Below are 20,848 nucleotides of genomic sequence, written 5' to 3'. Positions count from 1 at the left end.
TATTTGTCTGAGCCTTTCTTAGGGTACACATTGAATTGTAACTGTAAATATGGAAATGTGTATGCATATTAGTACATATGATGAACTGTGAAGGTTGAACAATGGACAAAAATGAGATTAATTATTGTGACTCCAGAAAATATTCCATACAAATAATGCTGTCAAAATTTGAATTAAGATTTTTCATTTTTCCAACAATAAAAACATCTCAAAAGTTTCAATCCTAAAATTAAAGCAATTTAGATCTTCCAAAGAGAATCTTATTGGACTTGTAGTGTTCACTTTTATTCAGCATACAAAATCAACACGGGGGTTGTGGAATGATTTTTGCACTTTTGCATTTTTTCTGTAACCTAAGTGAGTTGAGCTCTTGTTGAATTGTATAATCCTGCCATATGTGAATATGTCTTCTGCCATAATAGTCAAATATCTTGTAACTTTAATCTTAGGGCTTTATATCTGCCTCCTGAACTCTTTGATCTGGATCCTCAAAAAGATTTCTATGAAATTCAAGATTACTGGTACATGAAGTATAACTGCTAATATAGAATGGATACCTTATTCTTGTTACGTGATCTTGCACATGACCTGATGTGATATCGTGTTCCAAATAAAGATACCTTGTCTCCCAGAACACATGATGTGATATCATGATCCAAATTAAGATGTCTGTACTCCTAGAACAGCTGATGCATAAAGTATATCAATAACATTTCCTATTCAATATTGTAACAAGATGTATATGATAAAAACTTTTAGTGTAGGATGTCATTGAGACAGCAACCCGATATAAGACAACAAAAAAAAAAACACCACAAAAGTTATCTGTGCATAAAAAATAGAAAAACAAGGATATAGAAACAGCAGCTTTTCAAGAATTATGAGGCTACAGGATAAAAGTACAATGACTTTGAAATAAAAACACGTAGATAATTTGTAATTCAGTGATTTGAGTATTAATGTCTTATGTTTAACATATGTCATACTGTATTGATTTGTAATAAACGACCAGAAAATCAGGATAATAGTTAAATATTCACAGTACAATCATAGTAGTTAAGTATAGTCAATACAACTGTTCATTACGTTCTAATCTTTATTGGTTTCCAACTGGAATTTAAATTTACTCTTGAGTAAGCTTTGCACTCAATGGTTCTCATAATGAGTTATAAATTTGCTGTTCTTTTATGGCAGTTTAAACGACTGAGTTTTGGTTCTAAGTTATAATTCATTAATGTTTGATCAATTGACTAAAAGAAAAGTTTGTACTTTCAAATTTTTATGCCCCTGCTGCAAGGCGAAACGGGCATTAAGTGTTACCCTTGACCGTCCGTCCTTCTGTCTTTCCATCTTTCCGTTTGTCCCATTTTCATTTGAAAAGCAAGCTTTAGCCGGGGCATTCATGTCCTCAGACACATTCTTCTTTTATTATTTTAAAAAATTGATGACGTTGATGATCATAAAAGTAATTTCATGTTGTATAAAAGTGAAATGGTTGTCCTAATGTCAACGACTTCAGTTATCTGTAAGTAAGTTTGAGAAATTACAGACCAGATATATGTACCGTATTCATTTCAATATATGTTTTCAGCCACAGCACTGATAGACTAAGCCCCTAGCTATCCACACACGTATGCCTGGCACAAATTCTGTAAAACAAAAAAGGTTTTCTATTTTAGGTTTCCTTTCTGGAAAATACAACACCCTGGGTCTATACCAGGATATATTGTCTCTTTTTTTCTAGGGATCATTTTAAAATTTACTTAAAGGGAAATCACACTATTGTTTATACGCATCGCTCTCGGCGCTGCTATAGTGTCGTGACCGTATTATGATGTCGCCGTTTCGAGTCCGTCGTAAAGGTTGCTAATTTCTAAAATGACGACCCGCTCAAAGGGCCGTTCACTAAACAAGAGAAAGCAAATGACGTTTTGATTTAATTGCAAAAAATGAAAATGCTACTCGAAACGGACAAAATGTATGGCAAAAAAATAGCCGAAAGTGGTCTTGATATGGTCTTGAATTACCTTACGATTGGGTTTAATTCAAATGAGTTACTCTCTTTAAATAAAGATATTATTATTATTATTATTATTGAGTTAGTATTTACATACAATACCATTTATACAATTATTTTTCTTAAAGGTTTATTAATTTCACCGACAAATATTGTTAGATATGAGAAATATCAACATTTTTTGTTGATCTGGTCTTTATTATTTGTAGCGAAATCCGTCAGCTCAACTTTTTTTTGTAGAAAAACTTTTTTTATTTACTGTAAAGTTTATATTTTCATATATTAACATATTTATTGATCTCACAGATTTCTTAGTTTCACGAAGAAAAAAATATATTTAAAAACAAAAGAGATATTTATAACACTTTTTGTCGATCATTTCAGTATAATCAAAGCGTACATCGGCGAATGTGAAATCCGTCCGGTCAACTTTTTTTTTTAGAAAAACATTTTGTTTTACTATGAAGTTTAAATTTTCATATAAGATAACTATTAATCTCGCAGATTTCTTAGTTGTACGAAAAAAATATTGTAAAACAAAAGAGATATTACTAGTAACACTTTTTGTCGATCAGTTCAATATTGTAAAGCGTACATCAGTGAGTGTGAAATCCGTCCGGTCAACTTTTTTTTGTTAGATTTTCATAAAATATAGTCTAATATTTCTAAGGTCTTCAAATATTAAAATAATCTATCAAATAACAAAAAAGTTCTGACTATTTATATCTCATCCGGTCAATACGGGCAATTGTCCTGTCATTAGTGTAACCCAACTGTTGGCAGCGTATCGTCGCGATGCGGTATGTGGGAATATACTGGAAAAAATAACAATATACCAAGAGTAACAGCATGTAAGTGTACAGCTTCCGGAATTTGTAGTATTTCTTCAAACTGTCAATTATAGCGAACTGTACGACCAGCAAGTTAAAAAATAAGGCCGCTAGACGTCAGAGCAATCTGGGAATATCAAACACTATGCCTAGTTATTTTTGTACTATTGATGACCGTACTGCCTACAACAACAACAAAAAATTCACACTGTATATTTGGCTTGACAAGACTCCAACAAGAGAAATATTTAACACACACACATGTATTTATGTAGAGTAACATGTCTTTCAGAGTGCTAATCTGTAACCATCACATTAAGGAGTATTCATCTCATATAGAAAAAAATTTTGTGCTGATAATCATGTAATATTTGCCACTGAAAGTTTTGCAAAAATCAAGAAAAAAACGAAAACAAAAACAAAACAAAAACTAGTAATTCAGATGTAGGTTCGTGTTCAGATCACTCAATGTGATCACTTGCCTGTCAACAAACAGTGATATAGGGAGATTATCAGATTCCGATCATGACTGTATAATAAAGGACAACCATTTGTTTAAGGTAGCTGATTTACTCTTGATACCTTGGTTCTTAAAAAAAAACCGGCCAACATGATATAGCAGAGTGCTGAAAGTGGCACACACAATCAATCAGTTATTTTCAAATTACCTATCATTAATCAGTTTTGGCAAAAAAAGTATATAGGCTATACCATACTGAAACATAAATGTAAATCTCAGATCTCAAAATTTTAACTCTTACCAGAATTTATTCTATCTTACAATATAACTCGGAAGTTTCTAAGTGGAACTCGAGCTTTAACTAGAACTCTTACTCGAATAAACATTCGAACTAAAAATAAAACTGGAATTTTAACTCTAAATTTAGCTGGAACTCGAACTCTTATTCTACATCAAAGGTTATCCACACTCTCATTTGTCATATGATAAAAAAATTCGTAAGGGTTCCACGGAACCCAGTGTTGCGCCTACTTTTGCTGTTAATCGCAGGCTCAACAAAAATGAGGAAAAAAATCAATAAAAATATTCCTCTCGATACTATCTTTTGATTATAAGAAGCTTCTGTCCAAGTTTGGTATAAATCTAGGGTAGTTTATGGATCTAATATATGTTTTAAAAACTTTAACTGCATACTGTATGTAATGTTAACTGGAAGAAAAACTAAGTCCATTTATAAGTAAAATACGGATAAACAGGTACAAAATTTTGACAAAATTTCCTTCGAGATACAAGCTTTTGATCATAAAAAAGCATCTGTCCAAGTTTGGTACATATTCAGGATAGTTTAAGAAAGTTATTGAAATCTTAAAAACTTTAACCACAGAGTGAATGTATTGTTTCCTGGCAGAAAAACTAAGTCAATTTATAAGTAAAATAAGGAAAAAATAAATTTTCTTTTACAAAATTTACTTCTGGATACTATCTTATGATCACAAACAAGCTTCTGACAAAGTTTGGTACAAATCCAGGATAGTTTAAGAAAGTTCTTAAAGATTTAAAACTCTAACCACAGAGTAAATGTATTGTTTCCTGGCAGAAAAACTAAGTCCATTTATAAGTCAAATATGGAAAAACAGGAATTTTATTTTTACAAAATTTACTTCTGGATACTATCTTATGATTATAAACAATTAAGCTTCTGTCCAAGTTTGGTAGAAATCCAGGATAGATTAAGAAAGTTATTAAAACTTCAAAAACTTTAACCAAAGAGTGAATATTTGTGGACGCCGCCGCCGCCGCTGACGACGACGGAATGTAGGATCGCTATGTCTCGCTTTTTCGACTAAAGTCGAAGGCTCGACAAAAAACTAGAGTTAGATAAAATATATCAACATGTCCACAGAAACACGGATAGATGTAGCAGAACAAGAAAAAAAAACTAGATCCGTTTATTACAAATTAAAAGATTTTTTTAAATACATCAACTGGGAACATTATATGTTCCTGATATCACTATGGCGATGTGTATTTCATTGTCAAATAACTCTAAATTATCAGATGCATTGTATTTCTCATAACATACCAACGTTGAGCGATTAATCGAACGGTAATAAAATATACGTAATTCATAAAGTTTTAATACACAGGCGATGAACATTAAACATATTATGTACAATGAACATGAAACGATGTATGAAAAATGGGTGCGGGATGATAGTTCGAAAAAATTATGAAGCGTTGTGTAAATCTGGAACCAATTTTAAATTCCTACCGAAAATAGGTTTCTTTTAACGTGCTGAGTTTGTGGCATTTTTATAACACGGCATTTCAGGTTTAATCTTCCCAGTGCGAATGGACAAGCTTGTGAAATTATGGTAACGAAATTATTCTGCCTGCAGTCTAAAAGGAACGTGTTACTTTTCAGCCCGGATACCCTCAGTCTTCCGAGGTAGAAGATTCTTTATCTGGAAGCCGAAAATTATTTCTATAATACGGCATGAGGCAAACATTCGTTTTCCCCATACAACAAATGCAATTTAAAAAATGAGATGACTTCACCGTTGACAATTACTTTATAATAAACTGTTCAGTATTGTATCTATGTTAAACGATTCGATAGATTGATAAAGATATCAATGAATAATCAAAATACCTTAAAAAATGTTAAAAAATGATATTATATTTTGTAGTGAAAAGGTTTAATTCAACCCAAGCGATGCAAGAAATGCTGTTATGCCAGCAACGTCGTTCTATAACGTTAAAAGGTTATAGTTCCCGCCAAAATTCAATAATAAAGATTATTTCCGTTTTAGCGGATTTAAAACATCTGTGACCCCCCTTTTTTATTTATGATTTTAAAATCTTCCCTGAAGCTGCAACTTATGCAGAAGTTTGAAGGGAAAAAACATTAGTAGATTTTTTTTATTTCAAGAAAAATCTATTATAAATAGCAATTAAAAATGGCGGGAAATGTTCAAATGCCTTCAAAAATAAGGAAACCGAGACAAATAAATGTTCATAAAGTACAAGTTACATTTGACTGTTTTTGTTATTCCAGTTAAACATGGTTTTTCAATAAGTTTGTCTTTTTTTAACAATTTAGAGCGGTATTTCTATATTTCGTTATAAGGCGATTCTTTAAGTTTTGATGACGTCATATCTCGAAAACAACATCGGTGACCCCAATTTTTTTTCCGCCTTAAATATCTTAATAAGTATGATCTGTCTACATGCAAAATTTCAATGAATTATTATTAGTAGTATAAATAGTGTGATTTCCCTTTAATTGAGATCAGTGAAATAACAGGTTTTGTTGAATAAATTTTTGACTTTTTTGCACTGAATGTATTATTTCTCTTCCTAACCAACACATTTTCTTTGCAATGAAAAATAGGTGGACATTTAATACAATAATAAATTACAAATTACTTCTTACTAATATTTAACTGATTCTCAAATCTTTACAAAGTTTGTGAATTTGCATCGAATTTAAAGTTTGTTTTTGAATTAAGATTTACCATTGTAAAAAATTGTGTGAAATGAAATTTTTCTCTTCAGTTAATAAGTACTCTCTGAAAAGAGGGATGGTATTTGATCCACCCCCTGTCAGCTTTCAGCACTCTTAATCCTTGTCACAACCAATTTGTCATTTGTAACATTGCTCAAGTCCATTGTACCTAAAACAAATACATGAAGTTAAGTTTTTGGCGACAAGTATGTTTTGGTTTTATGTTAGGCTGCTGGCCTGCGTTTTACAAAAATTCTTGTGTCTAAAAATGATCATAGTTTTACCGAATTATTCATGACTATAACAAGCACTTTTTGTCCTCTTTTATGAAAGAATTCAGGCCTCTGGTTTCTAGAAACAAGCTGCTGGTATCTAGAAACATGAATTTTCTTCATGCATCCTTAAGATATCTAGGTTATGGTTTTTTGTTTAAACAAATTAAAAGTATATATAGCAGGGTAATCTTATTGTTATGCAAGCTAAAATTTGTTTGTTTATTGTTTATGTTTTTTATGTTTATATCAATTATCTTGTAAATAATCAGATAATTTGATATGGCATGTATTTAATTTTAAGAAAACTATAATGAAATAAGAACTTGTAAGTGAAATAGAAACTTTTTATTGAAAGTTTATCAGATATATATATATCAATTGTGGATTTGAGACAATCGTCAAATTACACAATCGGTGAAAAAAGATTGTAAAGATGTCTAGTAAAAGTCTTTACAAGTCGTAATACTGTTAGTTCTATCTAATTGATCTTGTTTTAACATAATATATCGTAGAAAACATTACAAATATTGTTTAAATTGTTGGGAACATTTATTATTCATCTTAATATATCTTGTACAAGGGCAAAACTAGGTACAAAATTTTAAAATGTATATGTTCAATACACCATGCATTAAGACTGTTTCTGCTTGGACAGTCTGACAAATGTTCTGGTTGGAACTTCCTTTTTAACAAATTGACATTTTTTGACAATTTTGAAAAACTTGTTTAAATTATTGGAAACATTTCCTATTCATCATAATATATCCTGTACAAGGGCAAAACTATAGTTACAAAATTGTGAAGTGTAAATATTCAATACACCATGCATTAAGAATTTTTCTGCTTGGACAGTCATACAAATTAACTGGATGGAATTTTCTATTTAACTAATATGACATTTTTTGCATTAATAATTTCCAAGTTGAATAATAAATCCCAATCATTATAACTGTTCATTTGATTTTAAAGACTTTGAACTATAAATTTAGTACTTGTATGTATGTTTATATTTTTGTATTTTTTTTTTTGGGGGGGGGGAGGAAGGGTGGTGGTTTCTGCAATCTTCTGAAATTAACAGCTTAAGTCAAAGGATGTAATTTTTCAATTCTTGTTGGTAGATATGACCTAAAGACATTTCTATTTTACTTTTAATTGTTTTTTTCTTAGTTACGTTGTATTTTTGCATGTATCCATGTTGTAGTTAAATTAGCAAAGAAAAATCATCTCTGTCATATTGTATTCTTCTATCTTCTGGCAATTTATTTCATTGGAAACTTTTTATGTAGCTCCTGAAAAATGTTTTCTTTTTTCTTTCAGATATCCAACAGTATACTAGCAAAGCAAAGTTCATTCACTTTACGGTAAGCATTCAAATCAATATCAGTAGAAAAAAATACAAACAAATACAAGGAAGAAAGTCATAAAAAATCATTGCTGCATAGGGACTTTGTCATAAAAAGATTACTAGTTCACAAAAAATGGTTGATTAAAGATATTCAGGTGCATTAATCTGCCTCAAAATAAAACGGATAAAATTACCATATGGACTACTTTTTATTTAAAAAAAATCAATGACCAATACAATATAAAACAGGAAAGGCAGAAATATAACTACTTTGTTATTCAATCTCTGTCCAAACTCTGTGATCTTTTCCAAAAACAGACTTTGAGGATCATGTTTTATTTTTAGAGTGTGGTTTTTCCTGCAAAATGAAATTGAATTACATCAGCTGAATGTTTGAAGTGCATGTTACGCAAATTTCTCCATGATCCATGTTAAACATAACCAGGTGCAATACGGTAAAAACATGGTTTGAACATTTGTCCCTTTCAATCAATGGTCCTCAAATTTCATGTTAACTATCTCAGGATCAAAGTAGACAAAGATAGTTAATGTCATGTGACGTTTACAAAATCAAGTATCCCTTATTTGACAGTGTTCTTATTTTCGTTCAAACTCATTCGAAGGTGTTAAGTTTCCTCTGTCATTTAACTACAAATTGCAAGAAGTTGTTTTGTGCATCGTTAAACATATTGAATATCTCAAGACTTCTTTCAGAAGTTTCACGCTATTCTTTCAAAATCCATTGCTGTCATTTTCGTTTTTAAGAATTTTTAAAGTACATGTGATCATTACTGTAAAAACGTGCAAGTGTGCAACTGCTACTTATTAATTTTAAGTACACGGTGTTAGTGGGAGCAAAACTATAAATAGGTCCAATTTATTTCATTGTTTGCCTGTGTTTAACTTTCTTGCTATATCTCTATTTGATTGAAAAATACACTTAAACCAATATCATTTTTAATAAAAACTCATTAATAAATCTCTCCCTGTCTCTTACCAAACACTAAAAACTATGAACTTGTAATAATTTATCTTGTGAAATTAATCAAAATTCTGAAGTTGAGTAATAAGATATTTTGCACAAGGTTGCTCAAGTATTTCAAGAGTACATGGTCTGAATATTAAATATTTTATCAGTTACACAGACACTTTTATGAGAATATTAAAACAAAGTAACATTTAATTGCTGTTCGTGTTGGTATTAATATGTAATGGACAATGTTATTTTAATGTTGAAAGATGTTGTTTTTTATTTGCTGTGATGCATGATATAAAGTTCGTTAAAAAAAATTTTACCACATGGTAGCTCAATTGTGAAATTTTAGGCAAAATCTATATCAATAACTGGATATGTTTTAACGTTCTCAGAAGACCTGATATGTAATGTTTGGTAAACTGTTGTTTGTCTTTTGTATTTTTGCCATGATTTTGCCTTTTTCTCTTTGACATATATGAGTTATAACTCTCCCTTTGGTATCTTCTGTCACTTTTTTGCTAAATGTTTAAGAATTTCCTTATTTGGTCTCGTATAGAGATGCATACCTGGAATCAGTCTGTTGAAACCTGTTTTTTTTTTTTTTATTCCCCACCTAGGGGCATTGTGTTTTTCGGTCCTTGCTTCTGTTCGTTCGTTCGTTTGTTCGTTCGTTCGTTCGTCCTGCTTCAGGTTAAAGTTTTTGGTCAAGGTAGTTTTTGATGGAGTTGAAAGTCCAATCAACTTGAAACTTAGTACACATGTTCCCTGTGTTATGATCTTTCTAATTTTAATGCCAAATTAGAGGTTTTACCCCAATTTCACGGTCCATTGAACATAGAAAATGATAGGGCGAGTGGGGCATCCTTGTACTATGGACACATTCTTGTTTTTGGGTATATTTCCCCCAGTAACTGTTTTTTCAAGTTAACTTATGTGATAATACTGAATACAAGCCTTACCTTAAACTTAACTAAATCCACAAGTTCCTTGCTCACTGCACATCAGTAGAGCTATACAGATCACAGTACTCACTGTGTTTACATTCAATGAATATTTGATAAAAAATTCTGTAACGGTTCAACCAGAATACCTTTTTTTTAAATTTGAAAATTTAATGAAATAACAAGATTATTCAATTACATAATTAATATTTTGTTATCTGATTGATTTGTATGTTTACATAATATGTTGGTCCCTGTCTGACCCTAGTGACATGGTATAGATTTTGAGACTTAGCCAGGATCACAGGCTAGTCAACCTTATATGCATATATACCCTTATAGATATGACAGACTTTTGGAATTTTATATTCTGTAAAAAAGTGATCGATTTTTAAAATATTATTTACTGGTTTTTTTAATTTGTCTACCTAAAAATGTTTTAATATGTCAAATTGATGCAATACAATTAGATAGTAATGATTTTTGTAGCTGTGAAATCGTAAATACAGTCTTCAGCAGATAAATATAATTTCAATGACTAATAATCCTAAACAGAGAAAAACAGTTGAAGCTGAAATGTACTAGCACAGGTTATGATTGAATTCAGTATTCAATAAGAGTTTACATGAGTAATATCTATGTCCACAAAAATCTTTTTTCTTCTCTCTAATTTGGCTAATAGAAAGTTCAAAGCTACTGGCTATAAATGTATTACAAGTGATCCATAATGACTGTTACACAAACTGACTTTTTCCAACAATCAAAATTGTATAATGGTTTAAAAATAATTGATCATTTGTCCAAGAAATTTTACAGACCAGCACCTCTTAAAAATTGGAATGAGCTAAAAAATTTCTAACTGTGATTTTCGGCACTTTATATAGAGGACAGTGTAAAATCAGCCACGTCCAATTTAACACTATGTATAACTTTTAGAAATTGTTAGTGTAAATGTTTTTTGTGTTTGTAAACATCAAAAGGTGTTATATGTTAATATCCCATGGTGGTTTTTTTCTGTACTTACGGAACATGTTTTGTAATTGAATTTTTTAAGATATTGCTGGATTTTTTTCATTTTATGATTTAATGGGTATATGTTGTTGAATTTTATAAACTACTGAAAAAAATCAAAATGAAATGAAGTATGAAAAAGTGAGACATTAATAGAGAGAAAAATGAAAATAACAGAAATAGATGTGAGAGAAGACAACATAAAGACAGAAACAGAATGACAAAGATGAAAAAAAGCTTTTTGGAGAACCTGATTAAATAGTTCTGTGAGAAGAAATTATGTTTTCTAGTATTCAATGATTGTGACCAAGCTTTTACATCACCTGATGTTAGTTTTGATTGTCAGTAAGTTACAAGATTTTGATATACATTATGGTTCCCAAAGAATGAATGTTGATACAGGATAAAAATATTGCTAGTTATTGTTGCAGATGTGAGCATGGATTGGATACTTTTTTTCGTGCAACATGCTATTTGTGACCAATATAACTTGTAAATAATGTTGGCAAACATTGAAATGAAACAGTTATGATCCATAATATCAAGTTTTAAAAAAAAAAATTGTACTATATTATGGCAACATATTTAAGTAATTTATTGATTTAACATTTGTCATTTTGTCATGTAATTTTTCATCATGAGGCTTTATTTGAGTATTACAAAGGTGCTAAAATTAACTCTCAGTTTGAAAGAGAATGGAGCTTTAACATACTCATGACGGACATCTTGAATTTTGTTCATGAAGTATGTTCTCACTAGCAATAAGATATATATTATGAGGAATCTCTCCTTCTGCATGTTCTGGTGTAATAAGAAAGCTTTATGAAGAATACATATTGCCTCTGTTTCAGTGATTGCCTGTAATTCTTTTCTTTGTCAGGGTTTAATGCTCTATTTTTACCACTTTTAAAAGCATGAGTCATCTGTATCTTTTATATATTTGATTTTTTTATATCTTATACTTTTCCTACCAAAGGTCGTGGTTCTCTCCGGGCACTCCGGCTTCCTCCACCAATAAAATCTGACCGCCACGAAATAGCACAATATGTTGAAAGTGGCGTTAAACACCAATCAATCAATCAATAAATCTTATACAGTTAAATTCGGAAAATTCATTCATTCAAGTAGTCTTTGCAGTTTGGGTTTTAATTCGTGCTCTGACTTTCTGGGAGGTACAAAGTTAGCTGTTGACAGTCATAGATCTTAATGTTGTGGATCTTTTTTGTAACTATTCTGAAGTGTTTAACATTTTCTTTGAACAAATGATGAAACAGGAAGCAGATAAAACCTGAATGTCCTTGATCAATCTTGACCACAAAAACTAGTATCTATTTATTTTCCAGAGTGTTGGACAACCATAATAAGTTTATCCTTACACCATTAAAAGTTCTTTTAAATGATCCCCTTCACCAACTCATTGACTTGTAACAAGGGGAGTGTTACCTCATACTACAAGGCATTCAGGCATGTGTTTGTATACGTTAATATGTACTATTGTCAACGGAGCTCGCTAATGAAGATGGTATCTAAATGGACACAAGTTTTCCCAAGTTAAGGACTTTTAACCATTTTCCTACTGGCTATTTTTACTTGGAGGTTTCAAATGGGATTATTGATAGTTAAGTTTAAAGTGCTCTTTCATGTACAAATTTTTATGTGAAATTGCGATAATTTTATTTTTCAATTTGCACTTTGTCATTGACAATTTTTATAGGTGTCATCTTGGTAATGTATCCTGTTAAAAATCACTTGCTATAGTTACTTAAGTGTTTTGAATTAAAAAAAACGTTTGAGATTTAACACACTTTTCTACCTTTGAACCTCAGCCTTAAGCCTAAAGGTATATTTTAAGGTATTGACTTTTACATGTGTATTTATGCTTGAATTTGTCTATAGCCATTAAATTTGAACATTATATAGTAAAATTATCTTTTAATCAAGGATTGTCCAGCTTGAATCCTAGACAAAAATTATATAACCTGGCTAAAATTTTGTTAAATTCTTTCATCTAAATTTAACAAAAATTTTAAATCTACTAACTGTACGTGTGTGACTTGGGGGAAGATTTGAAGCAAATATGACTGATGGAAAATTATATTTTTAAGTACTATTATTTTGGAGCCGTATTTGTGAAAATGATGGAAAATGACAAATTAATTTCTATAAATATTTGTTGACACAGAGAAATAATTAGTAATCATGGATAAAATACAATTATCTGAATTATACCTGATGTTTCCATAGTAACCAACTTACCTCACAGAACTTTACAATTCTGTTCAATTCTAAGAAACATTTTAAGGTAAGACTATTGATGATTTTGTAAGATATTGCTTTGGAAAAACGGAAAAACCTTGCCATAAAATTGTATAACAATCGCTCATTTTACCCTTGCAACTGATGGTAGTAAATTAAATATGTAAAAAAAAGATAACAGTATTAAAATCAAAAATGCTAAATTTTAGTAGTTGATTGAGAGGGAAATCCATAATGAACATGATGAAGAAACTTTTAAGAAAGAAAACATTTTTGACTTGTAGCATTTCTTAAAAAAGGGGACCCCCATTTTTGTTTTTCTTATTTTAGATCAATCACTGAAAGTAACATGTAATTGATTTTGTTTTTTGGTAAATTATACTTTCTTTCTTTATAATAATTACAGATATTGTATGGATTTTTTTTTTTTTAAAAGGGGGGGGGGGGGCTTACAAAATATAATCAAACTCATCTACAACTGTTTGCATAAAATGTACATTGTAGTATGTTTGTTCATGATATATATGGCAACATACATTAAGGGCATGTATATTTTTTACCTTACATGAACAAGTGACATCCTCAGTTATGAATACATTTGTTTATAGTCACCCTTCATCATAAATATAATACAAAATGATACAAAGGCAAAGAGTAGGGCAGGTCAAGCAAAACTGACCATAATTAATGACTAGTATTCAACTTGTACTAATTTCTTCACTTTTACAGATTTGTTTATGCATAAATAATGAAATGTTATGAATAATTGCATTTTTAATGAGGATTTGGATAGGTGATTATGATAATTTTGACAAGTATTGTTTTACTGGATTTTGATTTTGTGACTTTAGTACAACACATTTCACGTAAACAAGAAGATATTTCTCCATACTCTGAAGTGGTAAGAGTTTTTGCTTATTACTATATTTTCTAAATCGAAACCAGTGCATTTGACATAGCTTTTCCTAAATAAATATTATTAGGATGAAAAAAAAATCTTACTTTTGAGCTGTGTCAGATAGAAATCGACCTTATGCAAATGGATATCAATACATCTGTTATCCTATTTTGGGTTGAAAAAAACTCTATCCAAAGTCTATAACTGTTTGAAAATTGAAATGTTATAAGAACCATACAAAACAAACATAAATTCATCTTTTATTTTATATTTGAATATTCCAAATTCAATCAAAGTCTTTACATGTAAATGTATATGTGCACTTGCATAAGGTTGATTTCTATCTGATGCTCACACTCACAGTTCTTGAGCATTTTTATATTGAACTTTAATACAATTAATAAAATCATTACTGATGCCAAAACAAATGCAGTTATGGTTGTATATTGTTTGTTTAGAATTACATGTATATGCTTTGTGTCTGTTGGTAGGTAAAGTAAGTTGAATGCATATATTTATAATGTTGAAAGCAGTCATGAGTCAACAAGAAAAGGGAAATAACTCTTGGTCAGGTGCAAGTTTAATTTTTGTAATGCTTACCTCACTTCACACAATAGATGCAAGTTATTATGACTAACATCTGATCAGAAGTCCTTAAATGAACAGCATCATGTATGACTAAAAAAAAATAATGGCAACAGTTGTGTAAAAGTAAAATTACTCATTATGGTTAAGTTATGACTCCCATGTTTGTCAAAAGCGTGCTGGAGCTATGATATCTACAATAGTTAGTGTGTTTACTTGCTGTGACACATGTGACTGTTTTTGTATGTAAATGATGTATGTTTCTAGTTGTCATCCTTTTGTTTTTTCTCGGATGGATACAATAGTATCTTTTGAAGTCTCTAGGGTAACAGATGTGGTCAACAAAGTCATATTTTTCCAGTTGAAAATTCCCATTATTTATAAAGGTGTAAGAAAGTTAACATAAGGTTGTGACCATGTATATCTTTTCCTGTAATGATGTTTACAGCAAGATATTGTGTTGAACAGCTGCAGGAGTATGTCTTCACTCTTAGCTGTCAAGAAGTTTGCTTTTTTGCATTAATAATTATCTAATGATTTTAAAATGTTTTGGAAAATTCAGAATACTCTTAGGGACTCAAGTTGTGAAGGGTGCTGGTGGTCATTAAATGTCATTGGTTCACCTCATTCATTAGCAAAACAGGCTATTATATGCACTTCATTTAAACTCTGGTGGATAGTAAAATTGTCTCATTGGCAATCATACCACATCTCCTTATTTTTATAGTGGAGATTTTTAAGAATATTGTAAAAATTGTTGTTTAACCCTAACAAAATACCAACATATTTGTAAAAATAAATTCTTGATGAATAGTTATTGGCCCCTTTATGTAATCTCTCCTTAATAAAATTTTAAAAAAGTAAGGATTAATTTAAGGTTTTTTAAGATAAAACAATTTTCATAAAGGTTGTCATATGTGCTTCTATTTGAATTATCGCCTTTAAGTGCCTATGGTTTTGAATGGTTTGTGGTTTTACATGAATTGGACAATAACTTAAAATCCCTTCCTTTAAAAGTTTTAAAAAGGATGAAACCAAACTCCTATACTGTGGATACAGTAACTATTTCGTATCTTGTATATCTTATTTTATTACATGCGATTTGTGATTTTTATTGACATGCTAAGGATTTATATATATCATGTTTCATGTTCAACCTCAGATGAAAGTATAACTTTACAATAAAACTTCCAATCACGTAGCACCTGCTTCAGAAGTTACAGTTTCTTTTAATTTGCAACTTTATTTACTATTGCCGAAATCCCTATTTCAATAGATACACCTTTCTCAGGTAAATAAACTTGTTAATTAGTCAACAGTACTTAAAAGCAACATTATTTTAAATCCAAGTCGTGAAAAGTAACAGGCTTAATCTGGTTATACTTCAAAGGGTCATGTACCTTGCTACTGTTGACCAAATCAAGACCCATATGTACACAGCGGCCACCCGGAAATGGCGAAGGAAGGAAGGTTAAAAGCATAGATAAATGAAAACTAATCTAGGTTAATTGGGTTTTGTTTGTTTTAAATAAGATCATATTTATTTAGACCTATGTCAGTTTGAGGTCCCTTAAGCGCAGGGGACAAGACTACTTTGATGTCATCTAAAAACTCCAAGGTTTGACAAACATCTTGAGTAACTCTGTCAACAATTAATTGTAAGAATGTTTACAAAAAGTTGTAACAGTTTGCGAAAATCGTCTACTCCTTTTGATGTCAGATTTACCTGATTTTGTGTCAATTTTCACCTGTATGTTGAATTTTTCACATGTTTTCATAAATTTATGCATAATTAATGTAAAAACAAAATTGTGTTTATGATTTAATTGATAGCTTGGATTAAAACAATTGTTCTATAATAGACATAAGGTTTGTTTCTTAATCCTTTTAGGGCCTTGTCTTTGTGTACACAAAATTCCAAAACATTGTTTAGAAATAGTAATGGCTATTGTTAATTGGAGAAAAATAAACATTTACTTGAAAATGTCACTAAATTAAGAAAACAGGCATTGTTAGTGTCAGTGGGAATTTAGACCTGGGAGGAATACAATATAAACAAATCTGAATTAGGTTTGAAGTGAATTTGGACTTATTATTTGTTTTTCTGTTACATGCATGGAATTTTGGATCTATTTTCACTAAGATTTTATTAGTTTCATTAGGTAAGCTTTTAGAAATTCCTTTAATTATGATTTCATTTTATTTTATATTTTAAGAACTTTATGCTATAAATAGTTTAGGCTTATTTAGAAGTTGCAGCTGATTTAATAGCAAAGATTTATTTATTTATTAAAATGTCATATATTTGAAAATATTAAATTTATAGTTTTTTATGAAAATTATAAGTTATTTACAACTTTTAACTTTGGTGTCAAAATGATCATCAGACGACAGATTTTTTAGACAGTGTAATGTTAAATGTCTAGCAGGTCTTTTGCTACAAGACAAATTTTTATATATTTTGACAATTTTATGAGACCACATTGATTGGAAATCAAAATGATAAGCAAGGTTAAACTGTTAATTGATTCTAACGAGGTAATTGGTTTACCTGTATCAATTTAATAATTATAGTTGTCTGTCAAAATCATATACTGTAGTACTGTCTGAATTTTATCATAGTAAAAACTATAAATCGGTGCAAAAATGATGAGGTAGGTCAACTTTTATACTATTCCTCTTTCATTTAATTGTTTTTTTCTTATTTTTTGCAGAAGTTGATAGATTAATTTTCATACCTTTAGCTATAGTTAATGTATTTCAATAGCAAAAAAAAATGTAAGAATTAAAGTCACGGAAAAGAAGTCACAGGAAATAAAGTACAATAATACAAAAAATAGTAAAAATAAGTAAAAAAAAGCTAACAGTCTATTCCTTTTCCTTGGAACAGTTGAGTGACTTTCAAATAATGATCAAAACAGTTTTACATTCAAATGCATGGTAACATCTTTTGGATTTTGTTTGCGTCATATCTATGTATCTCCTTTTTTAGGTTACGTTGTATCACTCATGCACTCCGTCATAAAATCTTATTTATGATAAATTCTAACCTTAAGGTATATTATTTTTCACTGTTTGCTTGTGGTGAATAAAATTATACTTTTAAAGATGAATGGCTAATCACATATTCATTATCATTTAGAAAATAGTATATTGTTTAGCAATCTTGTTATAATCTCTAAAAATAAGATTTATTTGGTTTAATGGCTTATGACATCAGGTGATCTAAGGTGTTAATTGTTTTTAAATCATTCACACCTAATTAGGTTTTTATAATTCCTTGTTGGTCAATAATCATAACTATTTGAATAATTGTGATTTATAGTAATGTATGACCCCAGTTTATACAAAATTATATAAAATGTGGCAAAGATTCATAACAGAATCTTCATTATTTCAAAATATCTTAAATCTATCGAAGTAGAAGGGTATGGTCGTTATACTGGTAAAGGTTTCTTCAAGTAGCTAGTAAAAAAGTCATTTATTTACGTAAAAGGAGCTATTTTCTTTCAATTTATTTAAACTATAGTTAATACCCATGAAATTGTACATATGAGAGATAACATGTCTATTTCTTGTAAACTGAAAATGTTTTCACTTTGTTTATTTTTGCTTGAAGAAAATCATAGTAACACACTTTGCTGTCACTATGTTGTTTTGATACAGGAAAAAAGATGACAATTTACTTTTGAAGTCATATATCAGCGGGTTATTAAAGATGGTAAACATCAAAATAGTTTTCAAAGGGAAAGATGATTTTGCATATTAAATATTCTTTATGTAAAGAAAAAAACATTTTCCATCACACCATGACGAAATGGTAATTATTTCTTTTCTAAAGTGAAAATCACTTTGAAAATTGCTTTGAAATTGATTTTAACAAATAATTTGCATTAAAATTAAAATTTGTTTAAAAAAAAACCACATGGAGTAATCATATTCAATATTCAGAATCCAAACCCGTATCTGTCAGTTTCATGAATAATGAAGAGTTAACAGTCGTTTTTAACGCTGGCGACCATACATTACGGTAGTTCATCAATAAACTATTAAATATAAACCTACATTTTTCACTTAAGCTATTCGGGTAGATTTAAAAGTTAAAGAGGTTTACCATTACACAATGATATTAGTCATTGATAATAGTGTCTATTTCTACAAATAATGGAGATTTAACAAAAATATTTTTATTTGGAATATGTGGCTTAATAGACAACCATACAAAAGGTATGTTTTGATATCCGTTAAATATTTATATTTGTCCAGAAATTTATATAAATGTTTATTGGCAATTTATCCAACATTATATTCTGTTTTCAATTATATACATTCATATAATCCTTCAATGAACTAGATTAAATTTTAATTAATAAGTATGGTGGTTGAAAAATATTATTTTTTAGTAGGAGTTGCTTACAATGTGATTGTTTGGTAATAACTGTTTTGATATTATTTAATTTGGAGATTTATATGCATTCTTGAATAAAATGGTTGCGTTTTAGAAAAATGTTGACATTTAACTTACTAAAAAACATCATTTTGACAGTTTCATAGTGCTTTAAAATATTTGAAAGATAATATTCTTGAAAAGTATTTTCATATTTGAAGGCATAGTTTTATGCAATAGAAGTTGGAAAATAAATATCAAACATTGATTTGATAAACAAAAACCCCCCAAAAATGAATATTGGATTATAGCTATTTAAAGATTTTTTTAATTTCTGGGCAAAATATATAGAAAATCATAATTCAGTTGCAACTTAAAGAGATATATTACTAGGGAAAGTTCATTGAATAATCTTTTATATCATTTACGAGAGAAAAACTTTTGGAGTACTTCAATGATCATTATTTTATATCTATGTATAGACTAAATCTCTAAGAAACATCAAAGTGTATTTTTCTGGTATCTTGTTAAGAGAAAATCTCTGAAAATCCTCAAATTTAGAAGGGATATTGGACAGTAGCTTACACTAACACCCTACTGATAATTAATAATCAGACTATGATAAGAGTCATAAAGGTATCTCGATATACAATAACTTTGGGTAGTGATATCCCTAATTTGACTGTCTGAGATTGCTGTTAGGTATCGTTTTATCTTTATAATGTACTTCATATGTCTGAGTAGGTTATGCAGAGTTATGGTTCTTGAGTGTGTAAAATTTATTTAGATAAAAAAATATAACTATTTTCAAAAGTAATGAATTTTTAGAAGGGGATTGCATTGATTTCAAAATAATAAATCTATATTTTCAAGTACTGATATATAAGAAAAGGATTGCATTTATTTCAAAAGATTAATCCATTTTTTTAAGTATTGAATTATAAGGAAGAGAACCTCATTGATTTATTTGTTTTTATTTCTAGAAATAGGACAACTAAGCACATATGTTTTTATTTTTTTAATCAATTCTTGCATATGTTTTTTTCAATATGGTTGGTTCAAGGGTTAAAACAGATTTTCTTATACAGAATATATTAAGGACATTAGGAGTATTTCTTATACATGTAGTTCTATTTATTAAACTTTAGGGTAGAAATTGTCAAATTTCAAAAAATAAATGAAAGATAAAAGGTTATAAATCATCCTGTTTATTACAAACAGGGTTTACAAGTTAAAAAATTAACTTCCTCGTAATAAAACTATACTTATCTTGTCATATTAGGATAACTTAGATACAATAATACGATGGGCTGCGACATTTTTACTTTGCATTGAAATTCACATATGCCCCAAAGGACGCTGGATTAAGTTGTCAAGAACTAAATGTGTCGGCTTTAAGATTTCTCTCGTCAAAAATTAATTACAAGATTTTGTACGGAATTACAACTAAACAACAAGATTTACCTGTCAAAAATTAGTGATTTCTTCATCACCTGGCCAGAGAAACAACAATGTGTAGATTAGGCGGATTAAAAAGTACATCAAATCCTTAGATATCTCTGCGTCTTTGTTGACTCACTGTAGAGCATTCTTATTTTGAGTTGGATTGTCTTGAAAACCTAGAAATGTATCCTGTATCTGTGTGGTACTGTTTTTGAACTGGGTTTAACTTTCACCCTCTAATGATAAGCGTAAGTGATGGTGAGTCTTGTTTTAATACTTTAGTTGGCAGTTTCTTCTTGTTAGATTTATTGCCACTCTCTAATCTTTATTCAAATATTTAGTCATGTGTTTTCCTTAACAAATTAGTGTACATTGTAATGTATAGAGTTTTTTTGTTGTTTTTTTCCCAGTAGAATA

The 20,848-nt window shown here is 29.6% G+C and overlaps 1 protein-coding gene across 1 annotated transcript in view; it reads left to right on the top strand.

Moving 5' to 3' along the window:
- The window catches only part of LOC127714424 (protocadherin-9-like), a 51,743-nt gene that overhangs the window by 7,461 nt on the left and 23,434 nt on the right, over positions 1 to 20,848 (top strand). Inside the window, exon 2 of the mRNA XM_052220479.1 lies at positions 7,907 to 7,950. The gene's annotated coding sequence lies outside the window, so the exon portion shown is untranslated. The remainder of the gene's footprint in view (positions 1 to 7,906; positions 7,951 to 20,848) is intronic.

This window comes from Mytilus californianus, unplaced genomic scaffold (assembly GCF_021869535.1).
Source record: "Mytilus californianus isolate M0D057914Y unplaced genomic scaffold, xbMytCali1.0.p SCAF_9, whole genome shotgun sequence".
NCBI lineage: Eukaryota > Metazoa > Mollusca > Bivalvia > Mytilida > Mytilidae > Mytilus > Mytilus californianus.
This window is presented reverse-complemented; position numbering and strand designations above follow the sequence as displayed.